This window comes from Strix uralensis, chromosome 3, assembly GCF_047716275.1.
Source record: "Strix uralensis isolate ZFMK-TIS-50842 chromosome 3, bStrUra1, whole genome shotgun sequence".
NCBI classification, from domain to species: domain Eukaryota; kingdom Metazoa; phylum Chordata; class Aves; order Strigiformes; family Strigidae; genus Strix; species Strix uralensis.
In genome coordinates, this window is record NC_133974.1 from 20428623 (window position 1) to 20446847 (window position 18225).

The following is an 18225-nucleotide window of genomic DNA, read 5'->3' on the forward strand; positions in this document are numbered from 1 at the left end:
AGTAATTTACATTTCTCAGGATTAGATTTTGCAAAGGTGTCTACTGTGATGATTTTTTTCCTTGATATTAAGGATACTCTATTCTGCCTCTGCTGCAGCACATTATAAATTGCTTTCATATAACCTGTGTTTCCCACTGAGTTGCAGATACTTTGGATTCAAGAACAGCCCTGTAGAGATGAAGCTTTCCTAAGAATTTTTATTTCTACTAAAGCTTACAATGTTAATATTTTTAGTAAGGCTTTTCAACTTATGTTACAGAAGATATGCTTTTCTGAGTAGATGATGCATGTTATCTCTCTGCGGGAATCTTTCTCGTGTCATAGCCAAAAATGGCAGTTTAAAATCTTCTATTTGGACTTCATTACATTAGGCAGAACCTTGCAGTGCAAAACCCCAGATGTTTTAATGCATTAAAAAAATACTCTGTTGCATACACCTCGCCAAATTAATTATTCGGTAAAATGTTTGTGGTGAAGCAGCAGTTAATAGAAGAGTGGCAGATGTCATACACAGAAGTGTCCATTTTGCTCTGGTGCTTTATGGTCTGTTGTGACAGCTAAATGAAGCAGCTCAACAGCTGTCAGCATGTTAATGTTTTGGATTAAACAAACACACTTGGAAGAACTTTCCTTTTATTTTTAAGACGTAATGACTTTGAAGGCAGCCATGCTTCTTTGCAGATGAAGTTTGAAGTGGTTTGTAAGTGAGGCCCAGACAAAAGGAGGAATAACAATGGACTGTAAGTAGACCAGTATATTTTAGTTTCTTTGAAGCTGTGTAAATCTGAACCTCCGTTGGATTTAGAAATTCCTACTCAGTCTGAACACCAGATTTAAAGAAGAGTTGCAGTGAGGTAGATACTCTTCTTCATTTGCTTTATAGTCTTTAATAAGCATAGAAAAATAAGCATAAGAAAAGAGAAGTTTTTAACTTGTGAAAAGTGAGGAGACCAATCAGAAAACGTGGACACATATAAACATAAACCCAATATAATTTATGTCCATTTCTGTTAAATTCAATTCGGTAGACTCAGGGCTGAATGCATGCTTATTTTAAAATATTTCTGGTTTGGTTCTTTGTTGGTCAGTGATTGCTTTATGTAGTCAGCTCATTCTCCAAGAAATCTTCTGTTTTGTCTGAGGGTTTTCTGGAGAAGGATTTTGCCTGGGAACTCTACCAATAAAGTAATTTTTCTGACCTTTTTTCTACGTTAACCCTGGGGGCCTTATTACATAGATTTCTTTAGGAAGGGTAAAACCAGCAACACATAGATAAACTCACTCTTTTAATCTTTCCTTTTTTTAAAAAAAATGCAAATGCATAGATGATAAGCAATGATAAAAACATTACAAACATTTGTATGAAGTGGAAGTGCAATGCTGTTGGAAAATGAGGGTTGCTGCAACTTAAGCATAGAAGCTTGCAGACTCTTGTTGTTTTGGTTTTTCGTTTGGTCACTATTTCAGGAATCTTGGGGTCAAAATTGTGTGGCAGCCACCCCACGTTCAGTCTGGAGGGATCAGAGGGGAGCTTTTAATAGCCATTGCTTTAGAACTCCATGGGAACAAATCTGGCAGACTTGTTTTCTGAAGTCTGCTGAGGCCATTGGATGGTGGTAGTATGCCAATGAGGGGAAAATGTCTTTGTATTTCTCTATATTTCTCTCCTGAATTATTGCAGTACTCTCATCAACTAGCAGGCAGGCCATGATGCCTTGCTTGGTGAGCTTCCAGTGTGCACCTCTCCTGTTTCTCAGACCAGAGGTGCCCCTTCCAGTTCTCACACATCTGTCCCTTCTTTAGTCTGACCAGGTATGGCTGTTCTTAAATAATAAAAAGCACTTTTGAATAGTATGGAGAAGATGGAAAAGAAGCTGATCAAAACCCAAGATGGACACTCTGCTTGCAGGTAAGTCAAATTATGTAGCTTTCAGAACAGGGCTAGAAAACTGTCCGTACAGGTTAACTGTAGGATATTCTTGGTTCTCTGGTGGGATGCTCATTTTGGAAAAGTGTAAGGCAGCCTGGTCAGCCCTAGTCATCTGCAAGCAAGTTGAAATATCAACTGGAGTTACATGGTAAAAGTACATTAGTATGAAGTATAATAATCTAGTACTTGGGGACTTTTGTAGTAAGAATAGAGTCAGATCAACATAAGGCACTTCAACTAAATAGCTAGATAACAGGGTGGTTTGGTTTGGTTTGGTTTGTTATGGGGTTTTTTTTGGGGGGGGGGAATGTTTTTCGGTGATGATAGGTTTGTGGGTTTTATTACATTTTCTTAGTAAGTTTGGATATTCACAGCCATAAGTGAAGTTGGTAAAATATGTGGAGGACTAGAACATCTAAAAATTAGATCCTTAATCTGTTGTCATGACTGTCAAGACTTCTGAACTGGTTTTCCTGCCACAACAGAATAACAAGAACATGACCATTAGTTACTTTTGGGCTTGGAAGCGGCTCTGATCACAATAATTTTTCACTAGCTTCTCTTTCATGCTCACCCTTAAATTCTCATTTAAGCAAGAGCCTGACATGTAGATATTTTAATTTATATTTTTGAAACCTCCAAAAGCATGTTGCTTACAGCTTCTTTTTTCAACTCAATAAGCAGACTTCCCCTGGAAAGTACTTTGTTGCCCTTACTTTTCACCTGTATGACAAATAAATGAGCTTTAATTACTGGTTTTGTAGGGCTTGAGTCTATTTCAGATTTTGATTTCTAATTTGAAATTGGGTAAATAAAATAAATGCAGTCTCTATGTCAATAGAAGGCAAAGGAAAATTAAGAAGTAAGGTGTTACTTCTGTAGCTTTGCAACAATAGAATAAAAAGTGCAATAATGAACTGTAAATGCATCTAATTACATAAATAATGTATTTGTGTAATTGTCTAGTAGGGGTGTGCTAATGAATCAATTATTTTTAATTGTAGGATGCTTGATTGTTTCAGAAATATAATTGATTGTAATCAAGAACCAAATGTTGGTAGTAATTGTATTTATCAAAATTAATATATTATTATAGTTTAGAAATGTTTTCAAAAAAGAAAGTATTAAAGGACTATACTAGTGTTATGTGTTCATACCATTGGGCTGATGGAGTGGCGCTTACTGTAATAGCGCACAGTAAAAGAGAAACATTTATTTTCTTCTCATCTTTGTTTCTGATCTCATCTGATCTGTGAGGATCAACAAGGGTTTAGACTTGCTCAGTATTCATAACTCTTAACTTGCTGTATGAAGCAGGCTTTGATAGAAACCAAGTGCCCCCATGTACGACTCTTTCAAAGGTGTGAAACTTGCAATCCTGACCACATCGTAAAAATAGTGCTCTGCACAGCAGGGTGGTGGTGTGTGAGGAATTCATACCAGCCTGCCTTCCCCAAATGCCCTGGCAAGCAATCAGCCCTAGACATGCTTTCTCTTCTGAACTATTTTTGAGTTGTAGTGTGTCATGTGGAACTGTTAGCTTTTACCCCAAACTAGTTATTGTTCTTGCAAATAAAACTTTAATATTTTTAATTCAAAGGGATTCATGTACATGATGTGCACAGAAGAGGTGTTCAGAGTGGCTTCTCATGACTCTGATGGCTATACAAATACAAAGGACAAACAACTAAATGAAGTCAATATGATTCTAAATGATGAGTGACCTCTAAATGGTGAGTTGGCCAGGTAAATGAAGAGGGCTCTGTTTCAACATAAACCTCTTTTTGGTATCATATGCAGATGTTTTGTTAATGATGAACCTTTTTTGGCCTTTGTAGAGAGGGTCAATTTTAATGCTTATTTACACTATGGGTGGGAGAGTAGATTGTCTAGTAACTGCATAAAGTATAGACCATATGTACAGTTCATATTTCCATGGGTTTATGGGCCCTGATCGACATACTTGACCAGCTTGTGTGCCCAGGGAAAACTGAGATCTGCACAAAAGGATAGATAAAGCACAGAGCTAACCACTAAGGGAAGCTGTTTAAGGGCCTGTGATGTACTACTACAGTTCCATGAGACACAGCATTTTTTTTGGCAAGTGTGCAAAATATGTAGATAGTAAATATAGAGAGTGCCATCTACTGACGTGTAAGGGGAGAATATATATGTGGCATTGTCCCGAAATGTGCTGAGTCAATAAAGTTGTTGGCTTCCTGACTGTAGATGCAAGCGGGAGTCTACTCCGGGCTTGTCTTTCCCTCGTAGCACCATAAAGGGATCAGTCAAGGTGCCTGATGTAATCTTGGTATTTCTAAAAACTTGTAACCAAAAGCTCAAGATTGATGTGCAAAATTTCATTGGTAAGGAGGGTTTTCTTAAATATTATTTTTAATTCAGGTTGGGAAGGATCTAATATGGTTATTTTCTGAAGCTTTGTGGCCTGGTGTCGCTGGAAACCTGGCATAACCTGTGCCTTGTCCTTAGGTTTTTTGCTCGATGGGCTGTGGAGGAGCTGCAGAGGAAGTAGGAAGCTCGGTCACCTCCCCCTGTTTTTTTTCCTCAGGAAATTGAGTGTTGAATTCTCATTTTACTATAGAAAAGCACTCTATCAGAAAATACCTGACTATCACTATAAATTGCTTCGTATTTTGACAAAGAGAAATTATCAGAATTCTTTGCTTTCCTGCCTGTGGGGGCTAATTATTTGAGTAGTGAGTTGTTGAACTTGAGGATGAAGAGAACTGACCTTTTTTTGTTTGTTTCTAGCACTGTTTTCTGAACATAAAGGATGTGTGTGGAAAAGAGAACACAGTAAAGAAAAATGAAATTTTAGGCTTCCCCCCACTCTGAGAATACCAGCTTACTGCTCAGAAAAGGTTAAAAAGACAAATCAAATGTTAGGAAATACTAGGCTAGGAATGACGAGCAAAAGAAAGAACCTCATTATTCCACTGTATAAATCTGTGGTGCATCATATCTGGAATTCTGCCTACGGCTTTGGTGTCCCTGCTTCAAAAGAAATGTTACACAAACTAGAGAAGGGGGTAACAAAGATAATCAGCAGTTAAGGAACTGCTATTGCACTCAAGAGGGTCCTACGGAAGGGACGGAATGGTTATTCTGCATTACTCACACTAGAAGAATTGAGAGGCAACCAAATTTAAAAAAATGTTACTGTGCACAGATGAAATTGTGAAACTCCGTGCCATGGTATGATCTGAGAGCCAAAATAATGGGATTCATGAAGAATTCATGAAGAGTACCTTGGCTGTTAAAAGTTGCCGCAGTTGCAACCTTTGACTCAGAAAGCCCTTTCCCTTCTAACTTGGGGCAATCAACACTACATGTCCAGGAAGGATCACTTTATTCTCATCCCATTTCTTATATTTTCCTCTAATTATGGCCTACTAGACCTAGCAGGAAATAGATTATTAAACCTGGTTGGTTTTTAGTCTAACCCAAAGCAGCAGGAGTCAGAAGATAGGACCTTGCCCCTTACCCTGTGCCTGCAGAGTCATGCCTTATTTTCTGTCTGCTCAGTTTGTGGCCCAAAGAGCTGAATAATTTTTGCACAGGTGGCACTGGGTGTCATTTGGGATGACTGGTAGGCTCTGCTCAGGGTATCCTTCAAGAAAGGAGGGAGTTGTGCCCAGAACAAGATTCCTGACTCTGTAACACGGGCCGCCTAAAATAACTAGGGACTGCAGTGGCAATCTTTCAGATTCCCAAGGCATTTATTGTCTCTATCCCTTAATTACGAACCAAAGACAATATTCTTCAGTTCATCTATAAATATCTCTTGAGACTACTTGTCAAGATAATTTCTTCTGGCTTTTCAAACTCAACTGAACTATTTTGATTATAAGATAATATAACATAAACATGTCACTAATCATGTGAACATGTTTGTGTGTAAGTATGCTACGCAATTTCCATTAGATGTTTGAAGTGGAAGATAATGTACAAAAATTGCAAACTTCTGCAGTTGTTAACACCTCTAGATGTTCTCAGTTTCTTCCCAGGTACCTGCCTACCTTTCAGACATGGTACGGCAGCTCCCACAGTTCCAGAAAAAGTTTTTGTTGTCAAAGTAATTTTCCTTGTTTATCATTTTAACCATATAATTTGCCTCACATTGAATGTCACCATTGGCCCATGTCAACAAATGACCTTTAAAGGATTAAGTAACTCTTTCCTTCTGTATCCTTTGTTGCTTGCTTTCCTTCAGTAATTCTTTACCATTGAGGTGATGCCAAAGGGCTCGGATTGAGGAACAATATATATGTGCCATCTTCAAGTATACAAAGAAAAAAAAGACAAAACCAGAGAAAGGTCTTTGCTCCAGTCAGTTAGCAAACCTAGCAACCATGCCAACTTCCTGAATTGATTGTCGGTTACGTTCTGTAATCTCTTTGCTTCCTATGATATAAAAATGCTTGTTGATAACCTTGTTGGCAGGGTTCCTCCTTTGGTCTTAACACTCACGTTTAATTTTTGGGATCATTCTTTTGAATTTTTATTCTGCTCGCATGCAAGCTAGTGTCAAAATATCTGTTGAGGCTGGTTTCATTGGAGGAGGCTGTCTGGAAGGGCATTAATGTCCTGATGCAGCTGAGTCTTCTGAGCTTGCACCTGGAGATGGTAATGTTGCAATAATATCCTTTCAGCTTTTCTGTTTGTGAAGTGATGGTGCATGTCTAGTGTGAAGAAACATTCTTAACCAAAGTTAATTCTGTGTGATTGAAATAATTTGCTTGAGAATGGCAGTTGGATCAGAAATCTCAGTCCGTGCAGTGCTACGGTGCTACACCACTAGTGTAGGTCACACTTTGGCAAACACAGAGCTCATGCATTTCTTTCAGTGATAATACTGTCAACTCCAATTTACAGCAGTCTGGTTTAATGCAGAGCTTACCAATAATTTGTAGTGATCAGAAGATCAATGAGATTTAGTGTTCGCATTCTGAATGAACAAGTAAGGGTTAGGCGGCCCTCTGGGGGCTCCTTTCTTGTCTTTGGCTGTGACAGCTCAGAGTCCTCAAAGTTGAAGCTGTAATTCATTGATGTAATTTTAATTTTAGGATGTAAAAACCCAAACACTTGATGTTTTTTAAACTCAGCAACTCATGAAAGTTAAATCAGGGTGCTGTGTTGGTGGAATTTTATCCCCTTGTTTTTTACCCATACAAATATAAGCAAACCCTGGCTAATGGCCTCTGCTGTTAGCACCAGTGTGCTCTGACACAGCGATGTGGTTGGATAGCAATCTTTCTTAAGGGCTTTCTTTCCCCCATGGGCTGATATCTTTCCTGGCTCATTGAGATAAATTCTCCAAGATTCTTGACCTGATCTGATGGAGGTGGAAACTGAACGGCAGTTTTAAAATCAGTAGCCTCCACATGAGCACTGTGCCCAACATGTATTGTGCCTTTAAAAATGAAATAAATGCCCTCCCTGCACCCAAAACCCAGCCATGGCTTTATCATCTGGCATAGAGGCATTTCATGGAACCTGTTGAATTAAAGGGATTTTTTTTTTTTCCTCCCCATATCTTATATATACAGTACTGAACCTGTCCAAAAAAAAAAAAAACTTACTCAAATCAGCAAGACATTAAGAATAAATTGCTGAGAGCTCCAGTGAGAAATGTGTCTTGTGAAACCATGGAGGAAAAAGAGCCACCAGCTGTTACTGTGTTACTAGAGGAAAAACCCTTTCACAATGAAACACAAGGATAAGACAGAGGAAAACATATTTTAGCTCTCCTAAACTCTAGAGTTCCTTATTTTCCCCCTTTTTTTTTTTTTAAATAAATCTGAAATCTGTTCTCTTATGTTGTCATCTCCTGTAGCACTCTCAGAAGGAAATCAGTGAAATCTGAGATTGCACACTTGATATCAAGCCACTTCTGATTTAGAGGGGCAAAAAAGAAGGGTATTTGAGAGAAAAATAAGTTTCTGTCAAGAAATGGAAATTACCTGTAATACTTGCTAGTTGTAGTCCTGTAGATTGGTCAGCATATATAAAATTTCACCACTAAATTACAAGAGCAGTCTGGATTTTGGTATATTTGCAAATATTTATTATGTTTCTTTCCTGCACATCAAATACATGTATGTTGATGTATGTGTTTTTAAAAGAAATCATACATCAACTGCAATTTGTGGTGTAAGTGTGATATAAAGACATTCTTATCCTTAAACTTTTGTACTCAAGGGTAGTCAAGAAAGCCAAAACAACTTCACAGTTAAACATAACAAATTTCTAAGATTTAGGGGTTTGTCAAGAATTGACAAGTTATTTTTGCCCCACAAAAATGACACTAGGTACAGAATAGTTGTGGTAAATTTGGTAGGTTATTGCTCGAATCCAGTATCTCCTAAACTCTAATGAGTACAGGCTCTGGATGTGTGGATTTTATTAATATTCCTGAACTGAGTCATATAGGCATGAGTTATTTGAGGTGGCATTGCATTTTTTCCCTAGCTACCTAATACGTGCTCTGGAAAAACTAATTCTGCTCTTGCTGCTGGAGGAAGCTGGCACGTTAATCTACTTTGCTTACTTTGCAGTTATTTAAATTTATTATTTTAGGGAGGATTTTTTTGACCACAAATTGCTAAAAGCACACCTCTGGATGAACTTTTATCATTGTTCATTATATATAGGAAGTGATAGTATAAAGGATTCCTCTGCTTCCATGTTGCATTTTAAGATTCAGATAGCAAATGACCTGAACAGAGCAGGATTGTCTCAGGCAATGTGGCCAGGATACATAGCTTGCCTATTGAGGGCTCTCTGCGTTCAGTATTTCTGAGTCTTTTCCTGTCCCTGCTATTTGTTGTGCTGACTGTTTTCAAGTGCATAACTGCTCCCAGTAGCCTGTAATTGCAAGGTCAGTCTAAGGTGAAGCTATGCCTTGTTTGGGGAAAGACATGAACAGCCTGTTTAGGCCATATGTTGTTGCCTTGTCCTTTTCTTGAAACCTTTGGGTAGCTCAGCATGTTGCGCACAGTGATTAGGAGCACCAAAGTCTTTCAGAGTATACGACTGGGGCCAGCTTACCTTCAGTATAATTTGCAGCTTTGTGGAGTCTGTGCTTGAGTCTTAGATGGGCATAGTAAGAAGCTATTCTGATCTGATATTTTATTTTGAGGGTGAACTACTCCATATTCCCCGATTTTTCTTGCTATCTTCTGCACTTTTATTGCAGAGAATGAAACCCACCAGTTATTTATTTTTCCCATTTGTTTACAAAAGCATCACTTTTCCCATATCTGTGGACGTGACTGCTCTATATAAGCCAGCAGTTAGTGTCTGGAGGAAAGTGGACTGGTTATAAAAAAATTATTATTTCTTTTTAAGAATTGAGAGGTTTTTTTCCATCAATGCAAAAACAAGGAAAGGGTCAAACTATGTAAGGATGCTGCTTTGATAAGCAGCTTGCTTATGGCCTTCCACTGATGTTCAGTCTAGATGTTTGCTCTATTAATTTGGTTAGAAACACTTAAGGATAGGGATCTATTATTTCTTTGCTGAAAAAAAGCACAGGCTAAAGCTTTGTTTTAAAACCAATTATGGTTGCTAAGTAACAGTCTTCCGTAAATTGAGTGTATTCCTCAACAACCAATGCCAAAGTCTTAAAAAGTGAGAAATTAAAGATGTGATAAATCTTACTCTGTCCATGTGATTTAACAGACATTTTGAGTTAAACGTTGGTCCCACTGTTGTCGGTAGAGAAAGCTTTCACTGCCTCAATGATATGACTATTTCTCTGCTGATTCTCATCCAGAGTAGAGAAATTTGTAGTATAACATATCTATTTGGAAAATTCTGTTCATTTTAATGAGCTAAGTACTAGAATTTTCCACGTTTCCTCCACCTTCTCACATCTGCAGTGGTGTTTTGTTTTGATTTTGAGTCAGATGAAGAAATATTAAATATAGGAATGAAATGGAAATTGTCATTAATTCAAAACAAGAATGTTTCAGGCTCAGCTAATGATGTCTGCTTCTAGCAGTGCATACATTGTGTTCCCCAGTGCATTGTGTTAGTTACATGGGTGTGTAACACAGCTCTGCTTTTTCTAGCAATGCTTGCAAAAGGACAGGAAAGCAGATTTAGGTTTTAGGTTGAGGACTAGAAACACATCCTTCTCCTTCACAGCCGGTGCTTAATACTGTAAGTCACGGCACCTCTTGGTCAAGTCAATAAATCTCTTGCAGTGCCCAGGGTAACAACATCTGAGTTAGTACCAGGAATGGAAGTGGAATAGGCATGTCAGCGTGGCTTTGCACCTGAGCTACTCAGCTCCACCAGAGGAGGTTTATTAGCTCCAGTGAAGTGCTGTGTTAACGCTTTTGGACCAGGGCTAGTTCACCTGTGTGATGCTGTACTGAACAAAGCAAGTAAATGAGCATGGTCAGGCACTTGTCTGGATGTTTAAGCACTATCCATCCACATTGTAGACGTGCCTTCCATAATTTTATTGATGAGCTTCTTGATATGCCATATGGTTTCTATCTTTTTCTTTCTTGTTTGAAGGTCTCAAAGATGGTTACAGCTTAAAGAAGTTGGTAAATATTATTGTAGTGGAAACCACTTTTATGTTTTTCTGTAAAAGTTTGGGGACTTGATTAGACCTTGCAAACTGACTTAAAATGCAAATTTCTCACTCAAATATGTATTCTCAAGTCTCTCAACATGGTTAAATTTCTTCTCTGGTTTTCAAATGTAATTGTAAGAACAGTACTGATGCCAGCATATGCAAGATGATTATTTTGTGTCTTTGAAATTAAGTAGACAATACAGCAAAGTTAGTATTTTAAGCATACAGTTGGTTCTTCAGGCATCTGGGCCTAGTGCACTGAGGGTTTTTTTGCCTTTGACATCGAGCTTTTGTATTTGGCCCCCATATGTTGTCACTGCTGTCCTTGCTGTGACATGCTTTTTAGGGGCGCTCGGCTCTCTTGCACACACTTGGACCACTCTGAACTCCTGTCTGGGACTGGAGAGTGGCCAGATAGAGCATGTGTCATTGAATGGGAAGTTTGTGCAGAGCTGCATTCTCAGTTGAGGAATTCCTGGTTCTTCTGCAGTTGCCAAAAATACGGGAATAGGTAACCTGTGTTTCAGTGGAAGGCTCCAAGTGGGAGAATCCCCCTTCACCCCCTCCAAAAAAGGCATAGTACCCAGAACATCGCCAGACTCAGGAAAATGGGAAGCTCATGCAACTGCATTGTAAAACAGGGACTATTAAGTTATCTTCGTCTCCCTTCAGATTTAAGTCACTGAAGGTTGTTTTGTCCTTGCCTGTCTAAATGTAAACTCCTTACAGGCAGCTTGTTTTTTAAAATGAGGCAAAAAAGCCTGTAAAACTAGATCATCTCTGTCTTCTGCTCAGTAAAAGTAACGAACTGAGAAATCCCGCCTGGTAACTGTAACCTGTGTTGTTCCTTCACAAAGGTATTTTTTGTGTGCATGTTAGGATCTATTTAAGGCACTTCCGTGCATTGTGTCCATTTAGCCAAGTGATTCAGATTGTTTGTAGCAGTAACCAGCTCCCTCATTACTCACCGCTCCGTGAATCTTTGTCACCTAAAGCACTTAACCATCAAAAATTATCTATTCTCATTCATCAAAAATATCCTCAGATCATCAGTTAAAAATATTGATGAGAATAGGACCAAAAATGATCTTTGACGAACATCACTGTTTAGTTGTCCAATTCATTAATATTTTTCCAGTCACTTTATTTTCAGATGCGCTGGTAAAATAGTTTTTAATACCTTTAGTGAATGTTGCTATGTCCATATACTGTCATTTTTGAAACAGTAAGATTTTAAAAATCAAGATGTCACTTAGTACTATGTAATTATTTTTTTTAAATCAATTACTTTATCAACAAAAATGTCTTTAACATCCAAACTCATATCCTGTGAGAAAAGATTAGTGATACATTTGACAAGACCTACTTACCATGGAACTTGTTGACTGAAATTGGGGGGGTTTTTAGCATCTATTTCTTTGTTGATAGTAATTTTTCAATGATCTGTTTAGATATCTTAGGAGCCATATCAGGTTACTTAGACTTTAAATCCTTATCAGCACTACCTCCCTCTACCACCACCCCCTGTTTTTTTTTTTTACTTTTTGAAGAACTCCTAACTGTGGAACCAAATTTACATTTGTGTAATCATGTAGAAATCATCTGTTTTTTCGAGATTTAGCAATAATTAAGAAAATTTGATAAAGTCATGTATCCTTTAAAAATAATAAATTTTACTGTCATTATCTTTCCTTTCCCATTATTTGTATATTTGTTTCTTCCATAAATTCTTTCAAAGCAATTTTAAATTATATTTTTTTAAACTATCATGATCTTAGTCATGTCTGAAACATTACCCCTTTTGAGGCAACTAGTAATGTATGTGTAATTTGTTCCCAGTTTTCACTAATACTTCTGATACTTCTGTGCTCCCAAAATACACATATGGTGATAGCTGCTTGAAGTTTTGAGAAACTGGCCCTTTTTAAAAGTTCTTATTGTGTTCTTTAGTGTTTGCTGTACCACATGCTGCTTGAAGGAAGTAAATGCAACATAATAACTATTTTTCAATTCATCCACTGACTTTTAAAGTCAGTTTTTAACTCTTCCGTCAGTGAAACTCAGTATTGCATTACCTCTGTTGGGTGCTGAGCATGCTTACTTAAACAAATTATTATGTACTATTTTAAAAATCACAGAGTCACAGAATCGTCTATAAATATAAAATGTTTATCAGACTGACATTCAATATAAGAATATTTTTCCCCCCTCTTACACATCATGGACAGCCTTTAAAGGAAAATTTTGCCTGCTTTCTAATGATACATGCTATTTAGAAGGAGTGGAGTGGATGACCTCCAGTATCCCATCTTTGGTTTTGTGAGTCAGAGTTCTCAAATTCTACATTATCTGCTGGAAAGGTGATGTAGACACAGTGACGTACTAAGTCACTGGTAAACTTAAATTTCAGTGTCCTAATATTATGATCCATTCCACTGGGTTATATATGAATATGTTCAATTCCTCTTGCCTGTTACTTAAGCAGATAGTATTCATTGATGGGCATTATTTATTTTTTTACAGATGTTCTTTGAAAGGTTCAGTGTGATTTGATTTATGTTATTATGTAAGCTAGTCTCACAACAGAATATTTGTGCTATATTCTATTGAATGGAAAACTTTCCTGGCTATCCAATTATGTTTATTACTTTGGAGAGTGAGATTTTACAGGGATGGGGCCAACTGAAGCATAAAACTTCATCTATCATGATAGACTTTTGAGTATTTCGCAAACCAAAACCTACCTCTCAGTCCTCCACCAACATTTTAGCTCACCCACAGCTAGCCTTACAGATTTAGCAGATTCCTTGTTCTTGAGGTTAAAGGGACATTTATGACATAATTTTCCAGTTATTCCCCTCCTTCAACACCCTAAGGTCATCCAGGATCAGTGGAAAGCAGGTTGGGAAGGCGTCAGAGGTACCAAAGGAGGTTACTGCTAGAGGAATCGCTCTTTGTCATCTTTACTCTTTCACTTCTGGGATGAAGAAAACTGTCCTGCTTGTAAAATGTCCTGATTGTTCGGATGCTCTGTGAATGTTATCTCCACAAGCAAGCTTTCATAACCTTGCAGTAAGTCTGTGTGTTTTGTGCTGGACAGTTCAGTTCTTTTTCCTTCAGATGCCTCATTCAGCATATCGATGTACCTTAGGTCCATCTGTGAAGATATACTTTCAGTCAGACAGCTTGTAAAATGACACTGGAACTGGGTACATTAATGAAATACATAACTTTAAGATGCATATTCAGTCTTTTGCAAACTATGATTGCAATACTGTCTACCGGTTTACGTTGTCACCAACAATATGAACATTAGAACACCTCAACCAATCTTAAAAATTATGGAAGTAATAAATACCTTCATTATCTCTTCCAAACTTATTTCTCACAAAAGAATGATTTGTCTTTATAAATAATATTGCACTTATTTCTTCATGATTTCCAGAATTACCCTGAGAACATCTAATATTATAAGATAGACAAGGAGAGAAAAACTTTATGATTTCTTTCTTGTAAAATATCTATCAGATATCAATTATATTGTGTTCTATTACCTTAGACTTGCTATCTAGATATCTGGTGAATATAAAACAAACTGCTAAGTAATTTCAGTAGGGGTTTTCACATTATTTTCTCAGATTTGTGCTTTATTTTCTTTTCTACTGTCTCTTTTTCTTCAAACATGTACTTTTAATGTTTCGATCAAAGCCAGAAAGATCATTGTTTTTATTTGAAAATAACTAGTACAACATGAATCTCACTTTTTATGATACGCTTATTTGTGATCTACTGTAATAATTTACAAAGATGCTTATGAGAACTTGTACTCATGGGCAAAAAACTGGCTAAACAGAAGTTCCTGGTTATGTGAGAAAAGAACTGTGTTCCACTTAAAAGTGCAGTGTTGAAATAAAACATTAGTACAGTGGGATTTGAAGGTATTTGTATTTTAGAGATCAAGTTATTGGGGTATTATGGTAATAATAAAACACTTTCATAGGTCATCGAACTTACAAAGAAAAGGATTGATTACGTTAGGGAATCTATACAGAAAATTAAGGCTATTTAAAGTATTCATGACAGACCCCTGAAAATAACAAGTGCCTTATTAAGAAGAAGTTCTGTTGCTAGGAGACAGTAACCGCAGTGTCAGAATAACATGTTTTTATTCCATATAAGAAATACTGGTTAATGCACCTAGTTAGATAATGAGCAAAGATAGCTATGTGATGTAAAAGATTGGGTGAAATGCTTAATCTGTGAGATGGGAAGCCAATAAAAAGTGCAGGTCTGTAAAGTCTACCTTAGTGCAGTGTGCCACAAAACAGACTCATGACCAAGATCTGTTTGTAACTTGACTTAGAAGTAGGTAGATATCCTGCTCCAAAGTACTCAGATGAAGTAATTCCAATTCGTAAGAATAAATAAAGATAATAAACAGCTTTAAAAAGTGAGGTGTTTATACAGCTGTTTAGTCTTGTTGATACAGAATCAAGTTCAGATGGGAAAGAATGGCATGGTTCATAATGCCATATAATAAACTAAACTGTCTAAAAGCAAAGTTTCTAAAAACATGAACTTTAGAGAGACAAGAAGGAGGATCTGTGTCACCAGGAGGAATACAGTACTGAATTCTAGGAGGTGCCAGCAAAGTTTTGGGAAGACGACAGCTAAAAAAATATCAAAATAGCAGATTCTTTGTGGAAACAATTTCATGACTAGTATCCATTTGCTGCCTTAACTAGGGAAATTCTGAAATAACTATCTAAATATATGGATTGAAAGAATTTGATCTGGAAAGCATGATCCACATCGCTAATGGGTGGTTATAAAAGCGTGGCGGGGGGCTGTCTTTTCGAACTCCAACAAGGTACATCATAAAGCTCACAGCATGCTTTGGTGCGTACATATTCTCCATGGTCATGCAGCTTTCCCAGATCTACTAGCTTTAGGGACTTCTTAAAGGCTATTCTGACTGTGACTGCTCTCAGCTGAACTCCAGGCAGATACAGAAGACTTGTGACTCTAACTCCACTCCCCCAGCTTCCCTTGGTATTGGTGCTTTGAGCTGGTAAGTATATACGCTTTGGTATATAGGTTGTATATGCAGGAGGAGATAATTTTAACAGCAGCGTCCTGTCATTCTCCCAAACATCTTTTCTACATCTTTTTTGAATGGAAGCAGCCTGCAAGGTGGATGAAGCCCCTAGGCTGCCGCTTCAGGCACACCGAACTGCTCTTTAATTGTTGTTTCTTTGTTTCTTTCAAACTTTCCTTTGATTAAAATGAAACGTTTAAAAATGTGAGTCCGCATTTTAAGAAATATGGCCTTACTAAGTCATTACTTTAATTATCTAGGTAGTTCTGATTTCATATTGTATCAAAACTTACCAGGACATCTGTGACAAGTTGTGCTTGATTGCTATCAGTGCCTGACACAATGGCTCCTTCCCTTGCAAATAAGGGAATATGGGTTAACAGCATAAAAATGCTTTCAGATATTTACTTGCATTCAAAGGTTTTGTCCTCCCCACCTCCACCTACTTTGGGACACCCTTTTCTGAAAAGCATTGCTGGCAGAATTTTTCATAGAAACAGTAAATCTTAAATCCGTGTGAGTAAGTATTTGTGGAAATCAGTTTTTTATATCTTTCAAATGTAAAATTATCCTCCTATATTTAATCATTCAGGCAACAGGAAAAAAAATAGAACCTGATATTTGCAGCCAATGAAAAGTAATAAAAGTGCACATTTTGAATGTAAACAATTTTTTTCAACTTGCTCGGGATCAGACTATATGGGCCCAGTTCTGATTTACAGAAATTGCTCAATGAATAATTAATACATTTGTGATTTATGTGAAAACATTAAAATTGTAAGCTGCTCCTGGTTAATTCACAAAGGGGGGAAAACAACAAAATACAAAGCTTAATTAATTTGAATAATTTATTCTTCTATAAAGTCAGCCATTCAACTTGAAATATATTTCCATCCCACTCCCCAGAGGCTACAGCCCAAATTAAGGAGTAGCCAGAGGGGACACGCACATTATCACAACACCTCTAGAAAATAGACTTGGGACAAATTCTAGTTTGACTGGATTCCTACCTGAGGGCTACACTGAGCATGTCCTGCACTTTCTGGACACTGCTAGTAGCAAAAACTGAGGAACTTGCCTGTTGTTTGGTGAAGCCTTTGGAAACCTTTCTTATGATTTCAGCATGTTTCAGATGATGCCTCAGAATGGATTCTTGCTACAATAATTGTCTTTTTTACAAGGCCCAGCAGTAGCAGATAACTGTAACAGATAAGAAAAATGCCCTTCATTTTTATATGTGTTCTTGGAGAAGCTCTTATCCACCTAGAAGCCAATCACAGATTTCCCAATCCTTCATAAAATTCAGATACACATATAATTCATACTGAAACAAGGAAATAATTGCAAGTTGTAAATTCAGGTGTTTTCTTCCATAGGTCTGAAATCATGCCATGATGCTAATGCCTGTTCCCATTAAGTGTTATCTCATGTACGAAGTTATCTGTCTTTTCTGTCCACTTTGCAAAGATTATACAGCAGTTTCCTGAGCAGAGCAGGAAAAAACAGGCAGCAGTTTCCCATCTGAGTCTGCTTTCTGCCAGTCCTATGCTCCTGTGCTTTCTTCTCTTCTTTTCAAATGCTCCCTTGTTAATCTCCATGTTTTCTTGTTCTGTGCTCAAATTGCTGTAATGTAAGGAATGTCTCAGGCTCTCCATTTGGAGATGGTTTTCATTGTCATGTAGCATAGCTTCTGCTCAGACTTCACCATGCCTGTTTGTACCTGAAGCTAACAGTTCAGGTTCACGTTCCTATCCACATTCTTGCAAAATGGGAAATTTTCCATTGTTTCAGATATCATTAAATGTGGGGGAGTGTTCTTGCTGACTGAATTCAGGCTGGTTAGGGGTGTTTCAGAAATGTCCATCCATTATTAGCTATTCTAGAACAAGAAAGGTGTGGGGGTATCTGTGTTCTCTTAACATGTATATAGGACTTTCAATCAGTATTAAGACTATATTGTACTAAAAGAGCAGTTATACTTGGCAAATAATTTAAGTCAGGTTTGGGAAATAAATTCTTTGATGAATCAAACAGTATATTTTTATTTCCCTAGGATTTTAAAAAAATCTGTATGTTGGCTGTGCTCTTCACCAAAAACCTAGGTAAATAATGCAAAAATTAAAAGACCAGAAGGCACTATATGTAGGTGGAATAGATAAGCAATGAAAACGTAGTTTGAGAAGAAACAACTAGCTGAAAAAGCAGATGTATAGGTGCTGCTGTTTTTTTGAAGATGGCTTCTTTATTATAAATCAACAGTTTTTATGAAATGTTTGTATTCACTGTTGTTTCATCAAGATATATTGTTACGAGAAATAAAAAATATTCACCTAAATGTTTTGTCTTTATGTTCTCTTTTCTGCTGAGGTCAAGTTCATTTTGTAGCATGGTGCCTGTTTTTTCATAGTGCCACTGCCAAATGACATCGAAATTACAAATACAGAACTAGATTAAAAGAACATGATTAGGATTGCAAAGTCAGGAAAAATCATAATTAAGGTTGCCTGTGCAGTTTTAACTCAGTTCCTGTGTGTATGTCCATCCTGATAAGAGTGTTTAATTACATAGTTTTGGCCATTTT

General features: G+C 37.2%; 1 long non-coding RNA gene across 1 annotated transcript; it reads left to right on the top strand.

Annotated features, from left to right (window-relative positions):
- Positions 1-1608: 1608 nt before the first annotated feature.
- LOC141940572 (uncharacterized) lies at positions 1609-17979 on the top strand. The gene is made up of 3 exons (XR_012628016.1): positions 1609-1911; positions 3533-3665; positions 13423-17979. It is a non-coding gene; the product is annotated as an uncharacterized LOC141940572 (long non-coding RNA).
- Positions 17980-18225: the final 246 nt, after the last annotated feature.